This window comes from Lathyrus oleraceus, chromosome 5 (assembly GCF_024323335.1).
Source record: "Lathyrus oleraceus cultivar Zhongwan6 chromosome 5, CAAS_Psat_ZW6_1.0, whole genome shotgun sequence".
Lineage (NCBI taxonomy): Eukaryota > Viridiplantae > Streptophyta > Magnoliopsida > Fabales > Fabaceae > Lathyrus > Lathyrus oleraceus.
In genome coordinates this window covers 153,735,520-153,748,780 of record NC_066583.1, presented here as the reverse complement: position 1 = coordinate 153,748,780, position 13,261 = coordinate 153,735,520, and the positions used below count along the sequence as shown (strand labels likewise).

At 37.5% G+C, this 13,261-nt stretch overlaps 2 protein-coding genes across 4 annotated transcripts in view; both read left to right on the top strand.

Moving 5' to 3' along the window:
• LOC127079530 (cell wall / vacuolar inhibitor of fructosidase 2) overlaps window positions 1–10,119 on the top strand; it is a 10,994-nt gene extending 875 nt beyond the window's left edge. Inside the window, exon 2 of one of the 3 annotated variants that reach the window (XM_051019919.1) lies at window positions 10,103–10,119. The gene's annotated coding sequence lies outside the window, so the exon portion shown is untranslated. Of the gene's footprint in view, window positions 1–1,267; window positions 1,737–10,102 lie in introns of those variants that run through there. The other 2 variants (XM_051019918.1, XM_051019917.1) reach the window with 2 other exon arrangements.
• The window catches only part of LOC127079532 (cell wall / vacuolar inhibitor of fructosidase 2), a 26,688-nt gene extending 13,427 nt beyond the window's left edge, over window positions 1–13,261 (top strand). The window contains exon 2 of the mRNA XM_051019920.1: window positions 13,247–13,261. The gene's annotated coding sequence lies outside the window, so the exon portion shown is untranslated. The remainder of the gene's footprint in view (window positions 1–13,246) is intronic.

The following is a 13,261-nucleotide window of genomic DNA, read 5'->3' as shown; positions in this document are numbered from 1 at the left end:
CACTAGTATGGTAAGAGAACGGATATATTTTGCTCACATTTTAGTGCGGGCCGAATAAAAGATTAGGTTTCCTTTCTTTAATCCGCTTCAATTTTTTTTAGACTTTTGCAGAAGTTGAGTATTAAAATAATTTATGTGTTTTTAGACTTAAAAAGCACAGCGTGCAGGTCAGTTCCGTCCCGTCTGCACTTTTGTGCGAGACATACTAAATTTTTAGACTCAACCCTCAATTATCGTCTATCTTATTTTTTTACGCACTTTTATGGTTATAGCCTAAATGTAGCTGGCATTTGCCCGTTTGCCAACCCTAATCACCGGGGTAGTATGATCCTTTACAGAATAGTACGTAGATGTTTTACGTCCCATATGGAGCTTATTGATACTCCTTTTTGAAAAGGCGTTTACTAGATAGAATCATGGTGTTTGGTGGCCGGTGGGAGTTGTGGGGTATGACGTATTGATTGTTCTCCTTTACTCAAACCAACTTTGGTCCAAAGTCTTTCAGATTCAATAATCAGTAATCACTAGCTAGACCGTCATGATTTACTTATGGTGGTTAAGCAAAATTCTATGTCTATTGGTTAGAAGGACTTTGGTCATAATGAAAAGCTGAAAACGCTCCAAGGTGCGACTTTTTGCCTCAACTGCCCTTTTATTGAAATTAATTTTCCACTATGCTCCCGTCTAAAAAAAAATCTCACTCTACCTCTTTTTTTTATTGGACTCGTCCAATGGTTGGACGAGGGCATGAAGACCCATTGCGCCTTGTGTGGGCTCGGCCAATCAATGGCCGAGGGTATGAAGAGGTTTTTTTTTTTTAATATTTTAAATACTTTATTAAATAGTTTTCTAATTATTATTAAATAGTTTTTTAATTAATTCTATATATTTAATTAATATAATTGATTTTTTTTTTAAATAATAATAATTTTTTTTATAAAAATATTTAAAATAAAATGTAAATAATAATAGTTTTTCATGATAATAATTTTTTTTGATATTATTATTTTTAAAATATTAATAATAAAAATGATTAATTTTTAGAATATTAATAATAGAAATAATTTTTGTCTTATATATTAATAATAAAATTGATATGTTTCCCTCCAAAATTTCAATAATTTTTTGGGAATGATATATTTCCCGCCAAAAAGTTTTTGTGTTTGTATTGTCTCGGCCAATGATTGGCCGAGTATTCAAGTATTAATTTTTTATAAATAGCATAACTTGTAGAAATGTAACTCATATCACAAAATCCTTTCTTTAGGTCAGAATGTCTGTTTGTGGTCTTGTATTTTATGGACACGGTGAAAAAATGAGTGTTTGCCTTGATCCGCAATGGAATTTCAGAACACTGATTTCAGCCATCCACACTGGCTTCCGACAGTTTGGCGGGCGTCATATGAAGGTGAGGAAAGTAGAGTATCGTTGTCCATACATAATGTTGACTGATGCAAGCCCCGATGGTACGTACATGTATTACCTGGATCGTATAGAAAATGATGAAGATGTCCAGTGTATGTTTTCGGCACATAGTGGTGAAGTTAATAGAGGAGTTGAAGGTCCACTTGTGTTGGTTGTTGTTGTTGATTAGTTTTTTAATTACCAGTTGTGTTGGTTGTTGTTGTTGTTTAGTTAATGTGGTCGTACTTTATAACCATAACCCTTTGATTAACAAATGTATTTCATAATTATTTGTTCCCAAAAGACATTAGAAATACACAATGGTTTATATATATTACGTGCATAGTAGTTAATAAATAAAAAAAACAACATAATCATCTGAACGGATATTTAAAACAACAACATAATCATCTGGAAGGTCGTCGGGATGGTCCTGCAACATTAAGATATTTCCTACGCATGTGTCCTATTTCACGACAAATTCCACACACCTTCTCTTTTCCTTCTCAACGTCATCCATCTCGATTCTAATCCTGGTGCTGTTTGGGCGCCCTTTCTTCCTCCTTCTCATAGAGTCGTTGTGGCAAAGAGTAAATCCTTCATATTGTGGCCAATACTCCTCATGGGGAAGTCCTAGGAAACTCTCCTGATAGACCTTGAAGACGTTAAGAATTTTGAAGACGTCTGGAATGTGAATGGAATAGTCCTGGTGTATGCTCGAACATGCTGCGATTACATGGGAGCAAGGTAAGTGAAATGCCTGAAATTTCCCACAGTCACAGTGTTGTTTCCTCAGATCAACGCTGAACGTTCCGGTTGGTCGACCGTCGTTATGATTAATCTTCTCTTGGACCATGAAATAAAATCTCTCTCGATCGAACTGCATAACGTTGTGCGTGTTAGCTTTGATGACTTCCTCAGCCATCCCCTTGTTGCAGTTACCAGTGAAAACCTGCCCAGAGGCTAACATTTTTGTCCACTGATGGCCTCTTCTACCAAATAGTGATCCTAAACGATAGTACGTAGATTTCACCAATGCAGTGATTGGAAGGTTTCGGGTTTCTTTTAGCACCGAGTTCATTGCTTCTGCTAGGTTAGTTGTCATGTGACCCCAGTGTTGCCCTCCGTCAAATGCCCTTGCCCACTTCTCGCGAGGGATGTTGTCTATCCATGATAAAGCGTCGTTGTTTGTTCTTCGGATTTCCCCCCGATAGTAGTTAAATGTTGCCTCTGTTAACGCATAACCCATGTTAACAACTATTTTCCGCAGATCCTTGTCTTTAATCTCGCGCATAAAGTTTTGCGCGATTTGTCTAATGCAATAGACGTGTGATGAAGGAGGAAACTGCCATCCATTTTTCGGGTTGTTGTATGCACTCTTTATCGATTCATGCATGTCTGATATTAGGCATAGATTTGCTTGGGGGGTAACGTGCATTCTCAAATTCTTAAGACAGAAACTCCAGGCTTCCTTTGTCTCACTTTCAACCAATGCGAACGCTATCGGAAATATGTTCCCGTTCTCATCCTGTGCCACAACCATCAACAGAGTCCCTATGTACTTGCCATACAACCAAGTTCCATCAACCTGCACAATTGGTTTACAATACGCGAAACCACGTATACATGGTCTAAACGCCCAAAACAGACGATGAAATATCCTTTGGTCACCTAAGTATGAACCATCATTTGAAATCACAGGTAAGGATTGTAATTCTATAATGGTACCTGGTAGATATGTTTTCATTACCAGTATCCACTACGAAAGATCGTTGTAAGATGTCTCCCAATTTCCATACAGCGACTCAATTGCCTTACACTTTGCAATCCATGCCTTTTTGTATGATATGATATACCTGTATTTCTCAATAACATGAGCGATGATAACCTTCACCTTAAGAGAAGCGTCTCGATTTACAAGCTCCATTATGCTCTTGCTAATCATTTCTGAACTTAGTTTTGTATGGTCTTGTGACATGGAAGTGGTTGTGCACGTATGAGGCCCACTAGACTTACCAACTCTCCACCTTGAGTTGCCCTTGCGCAAAGAGACCCTGCATTTGAAATTTCATGTTGAATTTCTACATTTGATGACAAAACGTACATTGTCAGATTTAACCACAGAAAAATCTAAACTACGTTTTATATGCCATTGTTGCAACGCCAGAACACACTCTTCCTTATCTTCATACTCGAGGCCCTCCTCTATTTCGTCAGAATTGTGAGTTGGTATGAAACTACCGAAAACGGAGATTGGTTCAGCATCATCCAAACTTATGTTTTGCATGTGCGCAGGTGGGTTGTACAAACTAATTGGTTGCGCTCTTAGTGCAACGGTCGGTGTGTCGAATATGTCCTCATTGCCATCGTCATCACTAACACCAAATAGATCTTCAAATCGAACCTCCTCAAGATCATCCTCACTATTCTCGCCTACCTCTTCATTTGGTATGAAAGGTTCATTATTTTGAGTCGGCTCTTCGTCAATGGCTTGACTCATTCCATAGTCGTGTGACTGTATAGATTGCGTTGGATAACCGTGATTTTCGTTGTGAGTCGGTTGTTCTTCAACATCTTCATTGTGACTCAGTTGTTCTTCAAGATTATCGACTAGACGATCAAATATCTCAATGCTGGGTAATTGAGATAATGTTACATGACATTGAAACATCGACCTAACATCTTCGTTGGTCTCAATCGGTGTTATTATGTAAAAGACGGTATTATCATCTCCATTAAATAATGGTTGACGATAAATGATGTCTTCAACATAACCTTGCAACTTTTTTTCAATACGGTCTTTTAAATGATGAAAGTCGGAGTTGATGTGGATTTTGAACATAGTTAAATTCGTATTGGAAAATGAGAATCCCTCACTTGGATCTGTGAAAAGTGACCCTTCGGAATGGATAGAAACAATTAAATTTCTTTGAGCCATGGAAGTGTAATATTTGATTTAGTTTAGGAGATATGAATGTATATTTGGTTTGGTGAGAATAAATGAGGATGTTAGTGGTATTTATAGGAGATATGAACGTGTATTTGGTTTGGTGTGAATATATTAATGTATACAAATCACATGCTGATTTTCATTTAATAGGAAGAGAGAGAAGACGGGAAACGCATGAACCATGGCCTGTACTAGCTCGTCCATTGATTGGACGGGGCAAAACCCTAAAAGAGTGAACTCGTCACTCTATTGGACGAGCCAATACGGCAAACGCAGCACCTCGCCATTCCATTGGACGAGCTCACAAAGACCAAGGCATAGCTCGTCCATCAAAGTGACGAGCCATAGGACATGCTTTTGCGCAGTGAATTTTCCCTTCAGCGTGGGAATCTCACTTTGCAGGATTCCTTACAATTTTTTTTGCATGCATGCCATGCAATGTCAAATCCCCAATTAATTTTTTTACCAATTTATTTATTATATTTTACCACTATAAATAATCCATACCTCTACACTTCCTTCTCATCATCTACCTACAATTTCTATTTCACACATTCTTACTCTCTTCAAATATTTACTCTCTTCAATTTCTACACTTCCTTCCAAGATGTCTTTGTTATGGATGGGCGGATCACACCGTGGGACGGCGGCAAACATTGCCGAATACGTAAGTCTCTTTCAAATTTACCATTTTTTATTACCGTTTTTTATTTCCGTTTTTTATCAGATTAAATGTTCATTACCGTTTTTTATTTTAATTTCAGCAAGATGGTAGGTTTCGGGTCCATTCGCATACATATATTCAACCAAGTGCGGTTATAATACCGTATTTGGAGCTAGCAGGTTTTGCAAATGTGGCCAAGATTGCAAGTCTAAAAGTAGACTCTAAACTCATTGTGGCATTGTTAGAGAGATGGAGATTGGAGACACATACATTTCATTTACCAACAGGTGAATGTACTATCCCACTAGAGGATGTGAGTATGTTATTCGGTCTCCGAATCCATGGTAAAGCTGTTAATGGCCCAACAAACGTAACCAACGATGTTTACATGGAAAATTTGGGCATCGAACCAACAACCTCGGATAAAAATGGGGCTTCTGTCAAAATTGTTTGGTTAGAAGCAGTATTAACGCAACTCAAAAATAACCCTAACCCGTCCGAGGCAGAAAATATTTTACATGCAAAAAATTATATTTTACTTTTAATTGCTACTTTTTTAATGCCAGATAAGAGTCACAATTTGTTGCATTCTTCTTGGTTACCTTTAGTAGGAGACCTTGAATTCAACACTCCAATTCCTCAACCCAACTGTATGTATTACATTTTTCAAGGTCTCCTACTAAAGGTAACCAAGAAGAATGCAACAAATTGTGACTCTTATCTGGCATTAAAAAAGTAGCAATTAAAAGTAAAATATAAATTTTTGCATGTAAAATATTTTCTGCCTCGGACAGGTTAGGGTTATTTTTGAGTTGCGTTAATACTGCTTCTAACCAAACAATTTTGACAGAAGCCCCATTTTTATCCGAGGCTGTTGGTTCGATGCCCAAATTTTCTATGTAAACATCGTTGGTTACGTTTGTTGGGCCATTAACAGCTTTACCATGGATTCGGAGACCGAATAACATACTCACATCCTCTAGTGTGATAGTACATTCACCTGTTGGTAAATGAAATATATGTGTCTCCGGTCTCCATCTCTCTAACAATGCCACAATGAGTTTAGAGTATACTTTTAGACTTGCAATCTTGGCCACATTTGCAAAACCTGTTAGCTCCAAATACGGTATTATAACCGCACTTGGTTGAATATATGTATGCGAATGGACCCGAAACCTACCATCTTGCTGAAATTAAAATAAAAACGGTTATGAGTATTTGATCTGATAAAAAACGGAAATAAAAAACGGTAATAAAAAACGGTAAATTTGAAAGAGACTTACGTATTCGGCAATGTTTGCCGCCGTCCCACGGTGTGATTTGCCCATCCATAACAAAGACATCTTGGAAGAAAGTGTAGAAATTGAAGAGAGTAAATGTTTGAAGAGAGTAAGAATGTGTGAAATAGAAATTGTAGGTAGATGATGAGAAGGAAGTGTAGAGGTATGGATTATTTATAGTGGTAAAATATAATAAATAAATTGGTAAACAATTTAATTGGGGATTTGACATTGCATGGCATGCATGCAATTTTTTTTTTGTAAGGAATCCTGCAAAGTGAGATTCCCACGCTGAAGGGAAAATTCACTGCGCAAAAGCCTGTCCTATGGCACGTCACTTTGATGGACGAGCTATGCCTTGGTCTTTGTGAGCTTGTCCAATGGAATGACGAGGTGCTGCGTTTGCCTTATTGGCTCGTCCAATGGAGTGACGAGTTCACTCTTTTAGGGTTTTGCCTTGTCTAATCAATGGACGAGCTAGTACAGGCCATGGTTCACACGTTTCCCTTCTTCTCTCTCTTCCTATTAAATGAAAATCAGCATGTGATTTGTATACATTAATATATTCACACCAAACCAAATACACATTCATATCTCCTATAAATACCACTAACATCCTCATTTATTCTCACCAAACCAAATATACATTCATATCTCCTAAACTAAATCAAATATTACACATCCATGGCTCAAAGAAATTTAATTGTTTCTATCCATTCCGAAGGGTCACTTTTCACAGATCCAAGTGAGGGATTCTCATTTTCCAATACGAATTTAACTATGTTCAAAATCCACATCAACTCCGACTTTCATCATTTAAAAGACTGTATTGTAAAAAAGTTGCAACGTTATGTTGAAGACATCATTTATCGTCAACCATTATTTAATGGAGATGATAATACCGTCTTTTACATAATGACACCGATTGAGACCGACGAAGATGTTAGGTCGATGTTTCAATGTCATGTAACATTATCTCAATTACCCAGTATTGAGATATATGTTCGTCTAATCGATAATCTTGAAGAACAACCGAGTCACAATGAAGATGTTGAAGAACAACCGACTTACAACAAAAATCACGGTTATCCAACGCAATCTATATAGTCACACGACTATGGAATGAGTCAAGCCATTGACGAAGAGCCGACTCAAAATAATGAACCTTTCATACCAAATGAAGAGGTAGGCGAGAATAGTGAGGATGATCTTGAGGAGGTTCAATTTGAAGATCTATTTGGTGTTAGGGATGACGATGGCAATGAGGACATATTCGACACACCGACCGTTGCACTAAGAGCCCAACCAATTAGTTTGTACAACCCATCTGTGCACATACAAAACATAAGTTTGTATGATGCTGAACCAATCTCCGTTTTCAGCAGTTTCATACCAACTCACAATTCTGACGAAATAGAGGAGGGCATTGAGTATGAAGATAAGGAAGAGTGTGTTTTGGCGTTGAAACAATGGCATATAAAATGTAGTTTAGATTTTTCTGTGGTTAAATCTGACAATGTACGTTTTGTCATCTAATGTAGAAATTCAACATGCAATTTCAAATGCAGGGTCTCTTTGCGTAAGGGCAACTCAAGGTGGAGAGTTGGTAAGTCTAGTGGGCCTCATACGTGCACAACCACTTCCATGTCACAAGACCATACAAAACTAAGTTCAGAAATGATTAGCAAGAGCATAATGGAGCTTGTAAATCAGGACGTTTCTCTTAAGGTGAAGGTTATCATCGCTCATGTTATTAAGAAATACAGGTATATCATATCATACAAAAAGGCATGGATTGCAAAGTGTAAGGCAATTGAGTCGCTGTATGGAAATTGGGAGACATCTTACAACGATCTTCCGTAGTGGATACTGGTAATGAAAACATATCTACCAGGTACCATTATAGAATTACAATCCTTACCTGTGATTTCAAATGATGGTTCATACTTGGGTGACCAAAGGATATTTCATCGTCTGTTTTGGGCGTTTAGACCATGTATACGTTGTTTCGCGTATTGTAAACCAATTGTGCAGGTTGATGGAACTTGGTTGTATGGCAAGTACAGAGGGACTCTGTTGATGGCTGTGACACAGGATGAGAACGGGAACATATTTCCGATAGCGTTCGCATTGGTTGAAAGTGAGACAAAGGAAGCCTGGAGTTTCTTTCTTAAGAATTTGAGAATGCACGTTACCCCCCAAGCAAATCTATGCCTAATATCAGACAGGCATGAATCGATAAAGAGTGCATACAATAACCCAGAAAATGGATGGCAGTTTCCTCCTTCATCACACGTTTATTGCATTAGACATATCGCACAAAACTTCATGCGCGAGATTAAAGAAAAGGATCTGCGGAAAATAGTTGTTAACATGAGTTATGCATTAACAGAGGCAACATTTAACTACTATCGGGGGGAAATCCGAAGAATAAACAACAATGCTTTATCATGGATAGACAACATCCCTCGCGAGAAGTGGGCAAGGGCATTTGACGGAGGGCAACACTGGGGTCACATGACAACTAACCTAGCAGAAGCAATGAACTCGGTGCTAAAAGAAACCCGAAACCTTCCAATCACAACATTGGTGAAATCTACGTACTATCGTTTAGGATCACTATTTGGTAGAAGAGGCCATCAATGGACAAAAATGTTAGCCTCTGGGCAGGTTTTCACTGGTAACTGCAACAAGGGGATGGCTGAGGAAGTCATCAAAGCTAACACGCACAACGTTATGCAGTTCGATCGAGAGAGATTTTATTTCATGGTCCAAGAGAAGATTAATCATAACGATGGTCGACCAACCGGAACGTTCAGCGTTGATCTGAGGAAACAACACTGTGACTGTGGGAAATTTCAGGCATTTCACTTACCTTGCTCCCATGTAATCGCAGCATGTTCGAGCATACACCAGGAATATTCCATTCACATTCCAGACGTCTTCAAAATTCTTAACGTCTTCAAGGTCTATCAGGAGAGTTTCCTAGGACTTCCCCTTGAGGAGAATTGGCCACAATATGAAGGATTTACTCTTTGCCACGACGACTCTATGAGAAGGAGGAAGAAAGGGCGTCCAAACAGCACCAGGATTAGAATCGAGATGGACGACGTTGAGAAGGGAAAGAGAAGTTGTGGAATTTGCCGTGAAATAGGACACATGCGTAGGAAATGTCCTAATGTTGCAGGACCATTCCGACGACCTTCCAGATGATTATGTTGTTGTTTTAAATATCCATTCAGATGATTATGTTTTTTTTATTAACTACTATGCACGTAATATATATAAACCATTGTGTATTTCTAATGTCTTTTGGGAACAAACAATTATGAAATACATTTGTTAATCAAAGGGTTATGGTTACAAAGTACGACCACATTAACTAAACAACAACAACAACCAACATAACTGGTAATTAAAAAACTAATCAACAACAACAACCAACACAAGTGGACCTTCAACTCCTCTATTAACTTCACCACTATGTGCTGAAAACATACACTGAACATCTTCATCATTTTCTATACGATCTAGGTAATACATGTACGTAACATCGGGGTCTGCATCAGTCAACGTTATTGTAAGACCCCAATTTTGGCCCTAAGATCCCTCATGGCATATATATCATACCATATCATGGCCTCAAGGATCATTGCATACCTTTGCTTCCCTCCTAGTGGGTAGGTTGCCTTGTGAGTGTGGTCCTTGATCACCAAGCATGTCTTGCATTTGTATATCATTGCCTTTCATATGTTTGCTAACCAAAAATACAAAAATATTGTCATCTAACCATGTTATTTGCAGCTGAAGCAATCATCAGCCAATTAGGTCAAAATCAGTCAAAGTCAGTCATTGCAGTGGATGGTGGCCATTCTTGCAGAATTTGGGCACCATGGTCAATCATCAAGAGTTCTTATATGTTGTGACATCATTTGGAATCAATATCTCAAGGAATTAGGGTTTGGAATTCATCAGAAGGTGCTTCAGTCATCCAAAACCCTAACAAAGTCAACTGAAGTCAACCTTGGTCAACTGTGCATTTAATCAGTGATTTGATGGTGGGAATTGGTCTGAGAGGTCTCATTCATGTCCATATAGGCCTCATATATCATGTCAAATATCATCATGGAAGAATTTGAAGTCAAACAAGAAATTTCCAAAAATAGAAACTTGACCTGTAATTGGAATTTGCCAAAAATGGAAACTTCTTGATCCTAAACTTACATCATGATGCAAGCTGCAAATGAATTTTTGCCCAACATGAAAGTTGAATATCTTGTTCTCCCATTTCCAAAAAGTCCAAGAACACTCAATTCCCATGTATGGTTGGCAAGTTATGATCAATTCATTCTCCAAAATTTTTGAACTTCAAAAGGCCATATCTCTCAAACCATTTGGCCAAATTGGGTGGGGTTTTTTTCTACAAGTCATATTTGATCCCCTCTTTTCAAAAATGTCATCATCATTCATCAAAACATCACCAATCAAAATGGCCTTTTTGCACTATCATGATTTAATTTCAAGTGTGGTGTAAAAATGAACTTTTGAATTAACCCTTTTCAACCCATTTTGCCAATTGAGATAGTTCAGAAAATGCATTTGGGATCTGTACAAAGCCCATTTCGCAGCCAGCTCATGCACATGCACCATTTGAGTGAGAAACCACCAATTAGCAAAAACTTGTCATTAAAACAAAATTCTGTTTTACCACTTTGATTAATGAAGTTTAGCTCCACTAATCACCACATATATACCTCATATTCTCTCTGAACACAACCCTAAAAAACAGCGGCTTCTTACAAACAGAAACTCATTCTCTCAAAAAACTCTCAATTTATTCATTTTGAATTTCTGCTCAAAACACCAAAGAAGCACGAATTTGCTTGCTTGTTCCATCCTTAACCAACACATTGGAAGCATTTTCATGCCCTGAATCTCAACTGTGAAGCCATTCCACGACTGTTCCATTGAAGAACACATCCATGGCAAATTTCGAGCTGAGCAATTTCAAGCTTTCTTGAGCTGAACTTCCTTCATCATTCATCATTTGGAGCATGAGTGTGCATCTGTTCTAGCTGATTGAAGCCAAAAAACCACGATTCATCTCAGTTCTTCAAATCTGGTATGTATTTCGAATCTCTCTTCTATCAAAATGATGCTATGCTTTGTGTAGAGTTTACCTTGCTGGTCATTATGAGCTTTGAACCATTGAAAATGGTTGAGTATTTACAAAGTTATGCTGTCTCAAAGTTTGGTATGTGAATATGTTTTTGTTTGATGCTTGCTGTGTAGTTCGATTCCATGAAAATGATGGTTGGATTCTTGATGTGTGTTGTTAGTTGGTTCTATTGATGTGCTTAATTCGTGATTCTGGGAAATTTGTTCTTCCATGGATGAATGATGAACACTGTTGCCCAGAAACCCTAATTTCAAACCCAGAATTCCATTTGAATCTTGTTGATCGTGTTTGGCTTTTTGGAATTTGTTTTGCTGCATGGTCACACTGTTACATTGCCATGCTACCTATCACTTGCTGCCACGCCTCTAAACGCAACGCCGCGTTTCATTAACTTGTTCAAGTAATTACAAGTTTGCCACTCCCGGGCCCCTTGTCCTATTAAGTCATGTTGGTTTTCTTTATTTATTTCATTTGATTGCTTTATCTTACAAAAATCATAAGTTCACCATGCTTGATCCAATTTCCATGGGATTTTTTTGCATTTGATTCATCATGATCTCTACTAAATTGTCATATTTTTTTCCAGAATTTTTGGATGAGTGGATTTTTTATTATGTTAGGGTTTGTGATATGTGTTCCTTTTTTGTACCTTTTACCAAAACCTTTGTGAAATGATGATGCATTATCCAATGGCTTCCAAATTTTTTGTACACAAACTAGACACATTCATGGTGATTTTGGTATAGAGTTTGTGAATTTATCTTATCTGGTTTGTGAGTTATGAATTTTTGAATTAGGGTGTGACAATTTGTGTCACACCATTGATGTGCAACTTGATGATTTTTGATACCATGCTTCTTGACCTCCAATTGATGTGAATTTTTGCATGAACCTACTCCTGGATGTATAGTTTACATGTGATTTTTCTTGGAATTATTTGTGGCATTTTCCAATTGTTTGAGATTTTTGTCCCCTGTTTGGTCTTATGTTGACTTGTGTGATACATGTTGCCATTTCATTTGTGAAATTCTCATACTTTATTGGATGAACATGAAATTTTACATGTGATTAGTGGACATCTTAAGCTTTGCCATGGTGTTGATCCCATTCATTTCTCATATGTTATCACTGATTTATGATTTTTTCAAGTTGATACATGTTTGGTTGACTTCTTTGAGCATGCTTAAACTTGCCTTGCCTTTCTGATTTTCATTAACCATCTTCCCATGATCCAAATGAGCTGAAATTTGATATTCATGTCATGTTATGGATTATGATTGATCATGAATTATTTGATAATTTTTTGAATTGTTTATGATTGGTTTTGAATTGAGTCTTGCTGTTGACTTCTATGAGCTTTCATATGCCATGCTTTGACCTAATTTGCTTGTGAAATGATGATGATGAATGATATGAATGTGGGACCAATTGAGTTTGCTTCTTGATTGTTTCAACTTGACTTTGATTGGATATCACTTTCTGTTTTGACTTTCTCATTCTCTTTTGACCCTAGGCTTGTCCTAGTGGTCTTATTGCTTATGTTTGAGTTCATGTTTTCAGGTTGAGAAGCAATTACCTCAAAGAAACTTATACAAGTTGAATGAGTTTGTTTGATTATCATGAGCTAACCTCTTTGTTTTGTAGGTTGCTTGGCTCATAAGCCTTGTGCCTTGTGCTTTGCACATTTGCCTGTTTGTTTTGACTGTTGATTCCTACCTCCTTTTGCTTTAACTTTTGAGTTGTGTACTGATCCTGTTTGACTATTTCAGGTACCATTAGTTGCT